Below are 15,547 nucleotides of genomic sequence, written 5' to 3' on the forward strand. Positions count from 1 at the left end.
TCTCAGGGTTCCCCAACTCCAGTCCTCGAGGGCCGCCAACAGTGCATGTTTTCAGGATTTCCTTAGCATTGCTTGGGTGTTGGAATCATCAACTGTGCAGGTGATTAAATTATCACATGTGCAATACTAAGGAAATCCTGAAAACATGCACTGTTGGCGGCCCTTGAGGACTGGAATTGGGGACCCATGCCCTATCCAATAACAAACTCCCCCTTTCAGAGAAACAAGGTGACGTCATAGAATTACAAAGATGCCTCCTGCCTTAAAAGATGAAAGAAGAAAAATCCAGAAAGTTTTTAAGGACTAAGCAACATTTTATGGAATTTTATTTTCATTTAGGAACATACAGATTAAAAACAACATTAACCTTGGACTAAGCATTAGGCTTATCGTAGACTAAAAAATAAATAAGCGACAATGCAAGTATATATAGCGCTTGTACTATCCTCCCTTTTTTCTAAACCACTTTACGACCAAGGACGTACTTGTACGCCCTTTGTTGCCTCCCCCTGGTTACCGTAGTCTCCGGTGGCAAGCCCGTGGTAATCCTCACACATCTCTACTGATCTGATCCACCCGCACCTGTTAACCCTTTAGATTGCGCTGACAGCACAATTTAAATGGCCACGATGGGGATCGCGCTGTTCCCCGCCGCCATCGGCGCCCCGTAACGTGATCACAGGGTGCCTTGGTATTAACATGGTAGAGCATGGTCAGCTGATGACGCCTGACGCTACCATAACTCCCATCCTGGGACCACAGACCACCGGCACTGACAGGAATGCTGCATTTCTGCTCATCATTTCTGCTGATCATAGCAACATCGCTGTGAACAAGTGCTCGCAGCGTGCAGTGATAAGTCCCCTAGGGAGACTATTAAAAAGGAAAAAAAGTTTAAAAATATGAAAAATAAAAAAAAATAAAAAAAAAAGTTCAAATCATCTCTCATTAGCCACATTGAAAATAAATCAGTTAAAAACAATAAAAAAATATACATTTGGTATTGCCGCCTTCAGAAATGCCTTATCAAAATATAAAATCCATTTATCTGATCTATACACGGCGTGGCGAGAAAAAAAAATTCCAAACGCCAAAGTTAAGTTTTTTGGTCACTTCAATATTGTTTAAAAATGCAATAACAGGTGATCAAAACTTAGCAACTACAGAAAAATAGTGAAATTAAAAATGTCAGCTCATGATGCAAAAAATAAGCCATCACTGAGCCCCAGATCCTAAGAAATGAGAACGCTATGGGTCTCAGAAAATGGCGTCAAAAGCGAAATTCTTTTTATTAGGACAAACTTCAGAATTTTTGTTAACTCCTTAGATAAAAATAAAAAGTATACATGTTTAGTATCCACGAACTCATAACGACATGAGGCATCAGTTTTACCATAAAATGAACCCTGAATAAAATATCCCCAAAATACTGTTTTTGCAATTTCACCTCACTTGGAATTTTTTTCCTGTTTTCCAGTACACTATATGGTAAAACTAATGATTTAATTCAAAATCATAACTCGTCCTACAAAAAAAAAAGCCCTCAAATGGCAAAAAGCCGGAAAAATAAAGTTAAGGCTCTCGGAAGAAGGTGAGGAAAAAACAAAAACGAAAAATTGCCTGGGATGAAGGGGTTGAAGGGTTAATTTTTTCCTGTACTTTCCCTTCCCTCCCTCTTTTCTATTTCTATTAAAACTTGCTATTACTTTTTAGCATCCCTCTTTCACTCCCTACCTCCCCCAAGCTATGTAATCTATGGTTTTGATTTTAACTTTATTCTTCCCTGTTAAACTTTTGAAAATCATAATAAAAATGACTGTACAATACCAAAAAAATGCTATTTTTTAAGTTTTTTGGCTCTTACATTTTTTGTGGGAAAAAAAGTCACTTAAATTCTTAATTTTTGATAAAAAGAATAAACATTTAATAAATAAAACATTTCCCACTTTCTGGGTATGAAAATTACTTGTCACCTATGTGAGCTCTTTAATATTTAACATGAGATGTTTTGAAAGAAAAGAATTTCTCACATTCTCAACAAAAATATGGCTTCTTCCCTATGTGATTTTTTTGATGTTTAATCAAATGTGATTTACACACAAAACTTTTAGCGCATTTTGAACATGAAAACGGCTTTTCCCCTGTGTGAATTCTCTGATGTGTATCAAGATTTGATTTAATTGTAAAACATTTCCCACATTCTGGACATGAAAAAGGCTTTTCCCCTGTGTGAATTCTCTGATGTGTAATAAGATATGATTTATCTGCAAAACATTTCCCACATTCTAAACATGAAAATGGCTTCTCCCCTGTGTGAGATCTCTGATGTGTAACAAGATTTGATTTAAATCTAAAACATTTCTTACATTCTGGACATGGAAAAGGCTTCTCCCCTGTGTGAATTCTCTGATGTGTAACAAGAGTTGATCTATCTGTAAAACATTTCCCACATTGTGAACATGAATATGGCTTCACATCTGTGTGAATTCTCTGGTGGAAACGAAGACCTGATATCCGAGTAAAATTTTTCTCACACTCTGAACATGAATATGGCTTCTCCCCTGTGTGATTTCTTTGATGTGTAACAAGATGTGATTTAGTTGTAAAACATTTCCCACATTTTAAACATGAAAATGGCTTCTCCCCTGTGTGAGTTCTCTGATGTCTAACAAGATGTGATTGAGCTGTAAAACATTTCCCACATTCTGGACATAAAAATGGTTTATCTCCTGTGTGAGTTCTCTGATGTGTAACAAAAGTTGATTTTTCTCCAAAACATTTCCCACATTCTGGACATAAAAATGGTTTATCTCCTGTGTGAGTTCTCTGATGTGTAACAAAAGTTGATTTTTCTCCAAAACATTTACCACATTCTGAACATGAATATGGCTTCACATCTGTGTGAATTCTCTGGTGGAAACGAAGCCCTGATAGCCGAGTAAAATCTTTCCCACATTCTGAACATGAGTATGGCTTTTCCCCTGTGTGAATTCTCTGATGTGTAACAAAAGTTGATTTAGTTGTAAAACATTTCCCACATTCTGGACATGAAAATGGCTTATGTCCTGTGTGAGTTATCTGATGTGTAACAAGATTTGATTTTTTTCCAAAACATTTCCCACATTCTGGACATGGATATGGCTTATCTCCAGTGTGAGTTCTCTGATGTTCAACAAGATGTGATTTATGTGCAAAACATTTCCCACATTCTGAACATGAATATGGCTTCACATCTGTGTGACTTCTCTGGTGGAAACGAAGACCTGATAGCCGAATAAAATCTTTCCCACATTCTGAACATGAATATGGCTTTTCCCCTGTGTGAATTCTCTGATGTGTAACAAGAGTTGATTTAGTTGTAAAACATTTCCCACATTCTGGACATGAAAATGGCTTATGTCCTGTGTGAGTTATCTGATGTGTTAAAAGTTTTGATTTTTTTCCAAAACATTTCCCACATTCTGGACATGGATATGGCTTCTCACCTGTGTGAGTTCTCTTCTGTACAACAAGGTTTGATTGACAATTAAAACACTTCCCACACTCTGAACATGAAAATGTCTTCGTTCCTATGGTAATTCTAACATCTCTTCTGTGACTTTTCTTTTCCTTAATAGCCAGTGATGAATCAGAAGATAAGACCTGTTTAATAGTATCAGATGGTAGATCTTTGCTCTGAAGTGTTGAGGATACAGCTGGGATAACGCAATGTTCTTCATATGTGTCTTGTAGCACACCAAGATCATATGATTGATGATCAATGTCTGAAGAAGTCAGAAGCCCCTCTGATCTCCTAATACAGTCACCTGTTAAGAATAACACTGTTAATACTTTTTCAATAATGTATAGTTTATTTTTTAACTATAGCCAAAGTCCATTAAAATTGCAAGTCATGTTGCAAAATTTCATTATTCACTAAGGTAATGGTGACAACACAGTTCACATTCTAACTGAAGACCACGGAGCAAGGACCACTAGAGAATGATATCAGGCCACCAGGATTGGCTCAAGCAGTTTCCCAATTCAGTGTTGAAGTCAGCATCTTCCTAGGTTCATGTCTCAGAGCGTCGGTCACAACTATTTTGTAGTAAGACTCTTAAGGCCCTGTCACAGACACAGATAAATCTGTGGCAGATCTGTGGTTGCAGTGAAATTGTGGACAATCAGTGCCAGGTTTCTGGCTGTGTACAAATGGAACAATATGGCCATGATTTCACTGCAACCACAGATCTGCCAAAGATTTATCTGTGTGTGTGACAGGGCCTTTAGTGGAGAATCATAAATGAGCCTGTCTGTCAGTCCTATTAGAGGGGTCTGTCTGGCACAATCCCTAACAGCCACATGCATTTTACTGCAGAATGGAGGAGCAGTACAATTATGTATGAAGAATCTCTGACTTTGCAGAAAGTGTAAAACTAGAAAAGTACATTTGTAAAGTGGTTTTATCATGTTGTTAAAAAAGTGGAAGTATGTAATAAATGAATATTCACAGCTATACACCTCATTCCCTGACCTCACCCCCGCTGTACTACAGAACACCAGTGACTGTCTGTCTGCAGTCTCTAACATCATGTCTGCTCTCTGTCTGAAACGTAACCTATCCAAAACTGAACTTCTACTCCCTTCGTCTACTAACCTACCTAATCCTGACATCTCCCTTTCTGTGTGCAGCACCATGATAACGCCAAGGCCGTATGCTGGCTGCCTGGGTGTTATGTTTGACACCGATGTTCCCTTCACCTCTTATACACAAACTCTCGGTGACTCTTGTCGCTTGTGTCACGAACTTTCCTCTGTTGCAGATTTTTGTGACAGGTTCTGAGTCTCACTTTTTCTTGTGGGACTCAGTTTATTAAATGGATTCCCTTTCCTTTGGGGAGGAGAGGGTTAATGTCAGTTTACCTTCCAGCAGCTCCTGACTCCTGGACAGGTGTTTCCGGTTGGGACCAAGCCCAGGCCCTATAAATACCCTCAACTTCTACCAGAGGGTGCAGGTTATTTTCACCATTTGGAACCTTGGCCAGGAGGTGGAAGGAGCTGTTATTTTCCTTCCTCTCTCTGAGAGTTGTGTTGCGGGCTGCAGAATTTCTAGGTGTGCTGGTTAAATGGTACGGATGTTCCCCAGTAGTGTGTTTCATTCCCCCCCTTTTCTGTTTATTTCCCTCATGCAGTTTTAGTGGCTCCTTTGTGTGTGGTTCCCATGTGTACGAGTAGTTGTTACCCCTGTTTATCATATTTCTTAGTGGGGTGTTTACTTTGGTTCTTGTCCCTTTCCCCTGGGTGATGGGTTGTGGAGGGGGGTCTTAACATCAGAGACAAGGACAGGAGTTATGGCCTCGGTTGGAGGCCTGGACCTCCCTACCAACAAGGGTACCTCCAGATGTTAAGGCTGAGCCCCTACGCTCACCCTAGGGCCAGTATGAGCTTCCCTGTGTTCCCCTATCAACCCGTGACAGCTTGCACCTGAAAAACATCTCTAGAATCCGCCGCTTTCTCACTATGGAAACAACTCACTGTGGCCCTGACCCACTCCCGCCTTGATTACTGTAATTCTCTATTAATTGGCCTCCCCCCTCACTAGACTTTCCCTTCTCCAATGAATTTTTAATGCTGACGCCAGGGTAATCGTTACTACTAGCTAATCACTGCTCAGACGCTTTCGCTCTGTGCCAGTCATTGCTGTAACGCTTGTGGCCAATATAGAGGCAGCAAATGGGAGTAGTGAACACACTGGATCACAGGGGGACCTGGGCTTACCCTTTAGAGGGAGGGGCTTAACTACTTATGATTGTTTGTATATGAACCATTGAACTGTAAATATGAATATGTTAGCGTTATAGAAATAAAGATTATTATTATAATATAAGCATTACTCTCCTGTTAAATCCATTGCCATTTCAGGGCAACTACTTTAGTGCTCTTCTTCGATCTTGGCCTGACAATCAGGTGCAGAAAAATGCTGCTATACTCTGTACAAGAGATCTAGGCAACCATCTTATGTAACCAAATAGTAGAACATGTGCAGGAAAACTGTCAGGGGAGGGGGGGTAGGGTGTGGATGGCCGCCTCTGTATCTGGCCTGTATACAGCAACATTTTTCCACACCGATTCTAATAAACCCTTATATTTTAAAGGGGCTGTCCGGCACCACTCTGCATCTAGAGGTTCTGTACATGTGTCTTATTTTAGACTATACCTGCACATAAGTGCTCTAATCCAATAATATACAAGAAATCAATGAATCACCAGTATAAATAATATGGAACATGTGAACATTCCACTATAAACTGCACATTCTCCGTGTCTAGGATGTACGGAAACCTCTTTCACCTTATTTTTAGGATAAGTTATTTTCATTCCTTTTAGTCCCACATCGTAGCAGCCGGTGACTGAGAAGAATCTGTGACTTCTCTGCATTTAGTGGTCACTACTCACCTGGGCGGTTATCTGTAGGAATCTCCTCTTTACTCCGCTCATCACCCCTCACATATGTCTCTGTAGTATTAATATGGGGCAGATCTTCCCCCTGAAACAAATATTGTAAAAGTCACAGACAGATGGAGAAGTCCCATCTATGATCAGCTCTAATCCTGCCATCTCCACCGCTCTCATTACACAAGTATAACACATATAATACTGGAGGATAAAACAAGACTGAGCACAAGACCTTCACAGCCGTCTACACATCATAGGGAGATTCCATGGCTCCTTCTCTCCATCTACCTGATGATCCTGAGGAACATCAAGATCTTCTTGTTTACAGTCCTGTGGGAGAAGAGGACGGGGACATCTCTCTGGTGTTGTCCTCTTACTGGATAGAGCTGGAGGAGACACATACAGGGACTGAATTCATTCCTTACATACAGATAATTAGGCCGTGTGTATTTAGTCCTGTCTATTACCTGGTGATGTGAGGGGCTGGGGAACCTCCATCATGACGTCCTTGTACAGATCTTTGTGTCCTTCTAAATACTCCCACTCCTCCATGGAGAAATAGACGGTGACGTCCTGACACCTTATAGGAACCTGACACATACAATGATACCGTCATCCCCGATCCCTTCATAGCGTTACTGTATAATGCCCCAGCATTCCCAGCAGTGTCACCTCTCCAGTCAGCAGCTCAATCATCTTGTAGGTGAGTTCTAGGATCTTCTGGTCATTGATGTCCTCACGTATCGGGGGGTGAGGTGGAGGCCCCGTGATTGGGCTCAGGGATCTTCCCCATCCCTCAGACACAGGGGCCTGACAGCGCTCACTAGAGGTCTTCTTCACTACTGTGTAATCCTGGTTATGGAGAGACACAGTAATAAATCTCACTCCAGACATTTCCAGAGTCCTCACCTCTCCAGTTCTGTCCATCTGTTATTCCCATAGATAAGAATGATGTAATGTGACGTCATCAGAATCTCTCACCTCTCCAGTAAGCCGGAAGAGGATCTCTAGGGTGAGGTGTAATATCCTCTCCGCCATCTTGTCCCTGTCCATATCCATCCTTGATGGGTCAATCAGGAGAATTCTCTTATATAAAAGATCTCCACTGAGAGGATCCGATATTGTAGGGACCTGAATGGGGAGAAGATGATGATGTGACATCATAAAGAATCCTGTACAGTAATATAATTACTGGAGACTTTATATCTACTGGCTGCAGAAATAACACTAACATGTATGGCATGAAGAAGACAATGCATGGTTTTGGGGCTGCATTAACCGAAATGAAGAACCTCAATCCAATAATATTAGGAAGCGGCTTTTCTTCCACATGTATGGCACGTGACTATTCTATAATATTAATCTGTTTGCTTGTTTTTGAGGTTTTTTTTGTATGTTTGCAGGTTTTTAGGTTTCCAGATTTTTTTGTCTGATTCTCACTGATTTTTTTTTTTTTTTTTAATATACACAAAATTACTGCATACAAAAGACGTGGGTGTGTGGGTGGACGAGACAACCAACCAGTGCCAGGAAGCTTCTGCCAGGGCAGATAATATAATAGGATGCAGTGAACGAGGCACAGATGCTCTATATAAGAACAGTTTTGCCTCTATACAAGTCACTAGTTCGGCCACACTTACAATATTCTGCACAATTTCGGGCTCCAGTGAATGAGGACGACGTAACTGAACTAGAGCGGGCGCAGAGAAGAGCGACTATTAAAGGAAAGGAAGGTCTGCAATAGGAGGACAGGTTAGCAAGCTTGGGGTTATTCATTTTGGAAACACAAAGGCTACGGGGCGATTTTATTACAATGTACAAGTATATCAGGGGCATTACTGAGATATTTCTAATGAGCTTTTTACAACTGAGGCCTGCAATGATGACAAGGAGGTTCAATCATAATCACAGATGGGGATTATCTACTGTAAGAGCAGTGAGAATATGGAATTCTCTGACACATGATGTGATAATTGTTGATAGACTCAAAAATTCAAGGCGTTTGTGATGGGACATTGATCCAGGGAACAAGTCTGATATTTTTAGAGTCATGAATGATTTTTGACCCTTGAAAAAGGTATTCACACCCCCGGAACTTTCCACTTATTTTTACATTACTCCCACAAACGTAAATGTATTTTATTATGGTTTTATGTGATATACCAGCATTAAGTAACAAGTATTTGTGAACTGTAAAGGAAATGATAGAAAAAAATCTAATTATTTCAAAATATAAATCTTAATATTGTGATGAGCATTTGTATTCAGTCCCTTGTAGTATGATGTCAGAGTGACCAATTGCTTCCAGAAGTCACATAATTAGTAAATTGAGTCGCCAGTATCATTTATTTTCAGTATAACTACAGCTGTTTTTTGAAGGTTTCACAAGTTTTATTTCAGAACATTAGGAATCAAACAGCATCTTGAAAACCAAGGAACCCACCAGACAGGTCAGGGATAAAGTTGTAGAGAAGAGTAAAGCTGGCTTCAGTTATAAAAAAAAATAGCCAAAGCTCTGAACATCTCAGTAAGCACATATCACATAAAACCATCATCCAAAAATGTCAGCAGTATAGTGTGGAGACACAAGGGACAGTTGGTAGGGTCGTCCGCTGGCCTGGTTGTCTTCAGAAAGACCGCCCAGACCAGGGCTCATCCCACTGAACGCTTGCACTCATTTTTTGTGGGCAGAACACTACTCAGACAACACAGGGTGAGGGAACCACACCTTGGTAAGACGTTACTGGTTCACCAACAGGCAAACACATATCGTACATTTCCAGCAAGACCTCAAGATGGTACAAGTGACAGAGTCTCACCCATCCGTTGGCTCGCAAGGGATTAGAAACTTTGCGACTTCGGGGCTTCCTGGGCCAACTATCACAGCCAACAGCACTTCGCTTTTGATGAGCACCCACTGAGAGGAGATAGCGGCAAGCTTAGAAAGCTGAATGAGCACAGCAAGATATGTAGCCAGACAACTGAATTGTCCTCACCTGGGTTCTCCAGGCACAATTGTGGACTCAGCATTGAGCAGTGAAGCAGATCTGTGATCCTCCAGCTAAAAATGCAGATTTTAGGCTGAAGTCCTGCAAAATTAATGTGGAAAGAGAAGCAACGCCCTTTTCATACCCCTCAGTTCTCATTTCAGAGTATTGTATCTTACAGGATTGGTGGGAGATGGCTGTTCTCTCATTGGTTCAGTTCAATCTGACTGCATCATATATTCCTCTAATTGACATAGTCAAAGAAGCTGAGGCAATCAATATTTAACAGACAATAGGGCTCTGGTCAGTCTGACATGAAACAATGGCTAACTCCTCTTGATTTTGCAATCAAAGGCACGATATGTCTGGCCTAATTAAGAACAGTTCACCACTCACACAAATCTCCAGATGCTGAGTTGTCACATATAGCACAACTGCAAAACGAGAAAGACATGGCCGTCCACCTGAACCAACATCCCAAGCAAGGAGAGCACTAATTATAGAGAAGCAGCCAAAATGCATATGGTCAATGGAAAAGCAGGAGAGATCCAGAGCTCAGGGGGAGAATCTATAAGTCATAAACTCCACAAATTTGAACATTTTTAAAAGCAAAACATAAGAATTGAAAATTGCTTCACAGACGCCTTCTTCCAATTTATCAGAGATACAGCTGTTTTATAAAGTAGAAAGGGCAAAAATGTCACCTTTAGATGTGCAAAGCTGGTAGACACATACCCCTAGAGACTGGCAGCAGCAATTGCAGTGAAAGATTTGTCCTGCAAAGTATTCACTCAGGGGGCTAAATACTAATGCATATCACAATTTTCATAGTTACATTACTTAAAATGTTTAGAAATCCGTGTATAATTTCCTTTATACTCACAAATATTTGCTACTTTATGTTGGTATCACATAAAACTCAATAAAATCCACTTATTTGTGGCTGTAATATAAAAATACATGGAAATGTTCATCGGGTGTGCATAGTGTGTCGCCCTGGACAAGCCAGGGGCCACAGAGAACAACACCACAACACCCCACACTCCCAGCAGGCACATCAAGGTCAGACAAAACCTTTGTTGCCCTCCTCCAGGTGCTGATGATCACACCAGGGGGTGGGCCAGGCGGTTGGTCCCGCCCACCGAGGAGTTCACAGTCCTGGAGGCGGGAAAACAACCAGTTCAGTTTTCGAGAGGAGAGAGGAGAGTTCAGTTTTGGACAGTGACAGTGGAAGGAGGAAAGTGTAGTAGGAGAGCAACTGACTGACGGCGTCCGGGTGTGTGGCCCGGGCGAGACAGCAAGGTTGGCAGACGGTGGTGACCGTCTGCAGGAGTGGCCGATTGGAGTCTACCATAAGGACCGTGGACGGGTGGTGGCCCGGCGGTACCGGACCGGTACGCAAAGAGAAGCCAGCACCAGTGGCAGGGGCTTTTCGGACCCCGGCAAGGCTAGGAGTCGCCGTGAATTTGCCGAATCCGTTAGTGAAGGGGACCTCCTGGGTTTCCAAACAGTCAAGTCCCGACAGAAGGCAACAGTCCAACCTAGTGAGAGAGACACCGCCACCGCCAAGGCAACCGTTTCTCAGCGCCTGCGGGCAAAAGGGGCTCCTCCGGCCCATATCCAAGCCGGAGAGCGGGTTACCAGTGGGAACCCATTGGAACCAACAACCGTATCTAGGTGCAGGGAAAGGCAGTCACCACTAACCTGTCGGGAGACACCGCAGCCGTCCGAGGGACCCGTTCATCCAGCCGCTTGTTTTACCGTGAACTGTGTCATCATCATTGGGCTGAGTGAGTACCTCCGTGCCGTGCGGCACAGCGCTGCCCCTGTGACCCTGCACCTCATCAGGCCCCGCAACCCGCCTGCCATCAATCCCTACCCCATCACCGGGCCCCGGGACAACCAACCTCCCTACCCACGGAGGGGAGAATTAACAACCAAAGCTGCTCCCTGTCACTGCTCCCGGGATCCCCGTCCAGAGCAGCGGTGGTGTCCACACAATCACCACAACCGTGGGTGGCGTCACGGACAATATTCCCAAAACCAAACCACCCTTTTTCACTCGGGGAGCGCCGCTCGAGTCCCCGGGATCCGGCCCATCGCTCGAGCCACCGAGCAACGGCAGTAGCAGCCGGACCCGAGCAGTGGGAGAGCGCAGCGTCCCCTCCTCCGCCCGCGAAAATAGTTTTTCAAGGAACGGTATGTCTACTTTCAAAAAACAATGAAATTTTGTCAAAAATGTTCTTCAGTCCACACCCGAGATATTTTATGTATAGCAAATACTTTGGTGCAAACTTGCAGCCATTTAGGAACACGAGACATTTTGCACTAAAAAGTCAAAAACACAGGTCACAGGGAAAAATACAAAGCGTTTCTATTGTACGCAAAATTCATCATCCACTTGCTCCATTCTGAAGAATTTGTAACAAAAAAACATTAATACGAGAACACAAAAAAAGTGACTTAGAAAAAAACACAATTGATGAGGTGGATGTGAGTTTTGTGGTGCGGAGCCCGTTATACCGGCAGACGGGATGTGACCGGAGGCAGAAATATTCAGGGAAGTGAAAGATTTTACACTTTGTAGATAAATCCTCTCTTCCCGGGATGTAACGGCCTCTAATGCCAGGATCACACGGCCGGATAAAGAATCATCACAGCTTCATCCAGAAAACTAGGACAAGTCTTTTCTTATGTGTCATCCATATACAATCCGGTATTTACAGCCGCTATTAATAATTTACAAGACCATTTACAGCTTCCTACATTACAGAACTGCAATGTATCCGTAACACAATGTCTGCTGTATGGCGGAGCTGGTGGGAATCTGATGGTTTGTGCAGACACAGACCTGAATGGACGAGTCTCATCCGATTTACGGAAGGCACTAGAGGATGCTGGGATTATTCTCACACGCAGATTCTGTCAGTGAGAAAGAAAATCCCCATCTGCACTGCCACATCCAATAACAATGGTCTGAGGGCGAGACGTTGTGTTATTTTATGGACAGCACTGAAAATACAGTAGTGTGAACGAGAACTAAAAGGAATCCTCAAAGCTCTTATCTCTCCTAATCCTGCCATCTCCACCGCTCTCATTACACAAGTATAACACATATAATACTGGTGGATAAAACAAGAATGAGCACAAGACCTTCACAGCCGTCTACACATCATAGGGGGATTTCATGGCACCTTCTCTCCATCTACCTGATGATCCTGAGGAACATCGGGATCTTCTTGTTTACAGTCCTGTGGGAGAAGAGGACGGGGACATCTCTCTGGTGTTGTCCTCTTACTGGATAGACCTGGAGGAGACACATACAGGGACTGAATTCATTCCTTACATACAAATAATTATAGGCCGTGTGTATTTAGTCCTATTACCTGGTGATGTGACGGGCCGGGGAACCTCCATCATGACGTCCTTGTAAAGATCTTTGTGTCCTTCTAAAAACTCCCACTCCTCCATGGAGAAATAGACGGTGACGTCCTGACACCTTATAGGAACCTGACACATACAATGATACCGTCACCCCCGATCCCTTCATAGCGTTACTGTATAATGTCCCAGCATTCCCAGCAGTGTCACCTCTCCAGTCAGCAGCTCAATCATCTTGTAGGTGAGTTCTAGGATCTTCTGGTCATTGATGTCCTCATGTATCGGGGGGTGAGGTGGAGGCCTCGTGATTGGGCTCAGGGGTCTTCCCCATCCCTCAGACACAGGGGCCTGACAGCGCTCACTAGAGGTCTTCTTCACTACTGTGTAATCCTGGTTATGGAGAGACACAGTAATAAATCTCACTCCAGACATTTCCAGAGTCCTCACCTCTCTAGTTCTGTCCATCTGTTATTCCCATAGATAAGAATGATGTAATGTGACGTCATCAGAATCTCTCACCTCTCCAGTAAGCCGGAAGAGGATCTCTAGGGTGAGGTGTAGTATCCTCTCCGCCATCTTGTCCCTGTCCATATCCATCCTTCACGGGGCAATCAGGAGAATTCTCTTATATAGAAGATCTCCACTGAGAGGAGCCGATATTGTAGGGACCTGAATGGGGAGAAGATGACGATGTAACATCATAAAGAATCCGCAGTAATAATACAATTACTGGAGAAAATAAGGTGAAACATATGATGAGAACATTCTGGGGGAACATTATACTGTGGGGGGCAGAAAGGGTCCGAGGACTGAGGGCAGAAAGGGGCCGAGGATCGAGGGCAGAAAGGGGCCAAGGACTGAGGACAGAAAGGTGCAGAGGACCGTGGGCAGAAAGGGGTCGAGGACTGAGGGCAGAAAGGGGCCGAGGACTGAGGGCAGACGGGTTTCCTCACTTCCGGCCTCTCATAGTTGGGGCGTCTGTATCTATCAGAGGAAAAGGAACAAAAACCTCATGATTCATAGAAATAAACGAGAGAAAAACTCCAAGAAAGTCTCAGAGCTGAAGGGGTTAATACCACCTGAGCCCAGTAATGGGGAATCTCCACACACCTCCACCTGCAGAGCCGCACACTAGATATATGGCTGCTCTGTGCTTAGAGGACCTGTGATGATGTCACATGGAGGGGAGGAGTCAGGGGTCACATGATCAGCTCCTCAGTGTAGTCCTATATTGGCGTGCAGACTAGGCGTGGTGCCAGTGGACGGTTATAAACCACTGTATGTATGTGACCCCTGTTGCGTATGTATGTGACCCCTTCACACTCATTTCAATCTTTGCTAAATTGAATTCTTTATTGATAAGTTCGGGTGAGGAGAAGATTTGTTGAGCGACTTTAGAAGGAAAATGTTTGGACCTGATCGATCTTGTATCACAAGTAGCTGAAAATGTGTGTTCAACGTATATGGAGCAGAGCCGCATGTGTACGATGTGTTCAGAACAGTGCTGTGTGTACGATGTTCACGTAGCGGAGCTGTGTATGTAACGGAGCCGTGTGTGCATGACGTGTATGTAGTGGAGCCGTGTGTGCATGACGTGTATGTAGCGGAGCCGTGTGTAAAAAATGTGTATGTAGTGGATACCCTCTTTTACCACTTTTTTAGTCCCCAAACTACCCATGCAGGTTCGATATAATCCACACGAGGTCCGAAAATGATTCAAGCTCTGCTACATGTAGTTACAGCACGTGATCATGGCACATGACTGCTTTCTATGAGGTTCAGGCAGAGACTGAGCAGCGATCAGTGGTGACATCACTCAGGTTAGCCGCGGCCACAGCTGGAGGTTCCCATGGTCCTCCACTTGTGACCGCCGGTAACTTCACCTCAGGTGACTTCAGTGACCTCACCGGAGTTCATTCACCGCTCATCACGCGACTCACTCAATCTGTGCCTGAACCTCACAGTGTACGCAGGAAATCCTGTTAGATAGAAGCGCAGAATAGAGTCTTACCAGGTAAGGTAACAGATAAGCCAAAGTAATTTCATTCACCTATAAGGGTTGTGTCGGTTACAACTGCTAAACGCACATAAAAGATGGCGACAGCCGCAGCCCTGGAAAAGAATTCAGACATAACGGGGGAGAGATCGGGTGTATGCCGCGCTATCACCAGAAAATCAGATGTTGATTATTTCATCTTTTTATCTTTATTCAGGTCGATACATTTCAGAGAACTCTGTCTCCTTCATCAGGACATCAAGGAAAAATCAACAGTCTACTACAGAGGAAAGAACCTATATATATATATATATATATATATACAGATACATCAGAGGATCGCCCACCGTATTTCAAATACCGGCGAGACAATCGACTTATCAAATACTGGCAACAAGATTTAAAGCATAATGTAGAGGGGGTCGTGGAGACGCTGATGATGTGAGATGCAGCTTAACCGAGGTCCAACTGTCATCCTACAAGCTACGGATTTTTAATAAATATAATGCTGATGGATTCATTTACCAACCTGATGACAAGAAATTAGAAGACCTAAGGAACATTTTGATACCATTACCGTAGATTTTGATGCTGGCACACCAGAGATATTCAGGGCTAAACCTGGCAGTATGTGAGTGAATCTCCTGCGTTCCCACTGCAGAACCCCGGGCCATATCACACATCTCGCTATGTCCATTATCCGACCCGGTCTCCAGTAACTCTTAAATTAATATAGGAGAGCCTCTTC

The 15,547-nt window shown here is 43.3% G+C and overlaps 1 pseudogene; it reads right to left on the reverse strand.

The window, feature by feature from the left end:
* Nucleotides 1–343: 343 nt before the first annotated feature.
* Nucleotides 344–15,547, reverse strand: part of LOC142258772 (uncharacterized) — a 62,398-nt pseudogene continuing 47,194 nt past the window's right edge.

This window comes from Anomaloglossus baeobatrachus (assembly GCF_048569485.1).
Source record: "Anomaloglossus baeobatrachus isolate aAnoBae1 chromosome 5 unlocalized genomic scaffold, aAnoBae1.hap1 SUPER_5_unloc_1, whole genome shotgun sequence".
NCBI classification, from domain to species: domain Eukaryota; kingdom Metazoa; phylum Chordata; class Amphibia; order Anura; family Aromobatidae; genus Anomaloglossus; species Anomaloglossus baeobatrachus.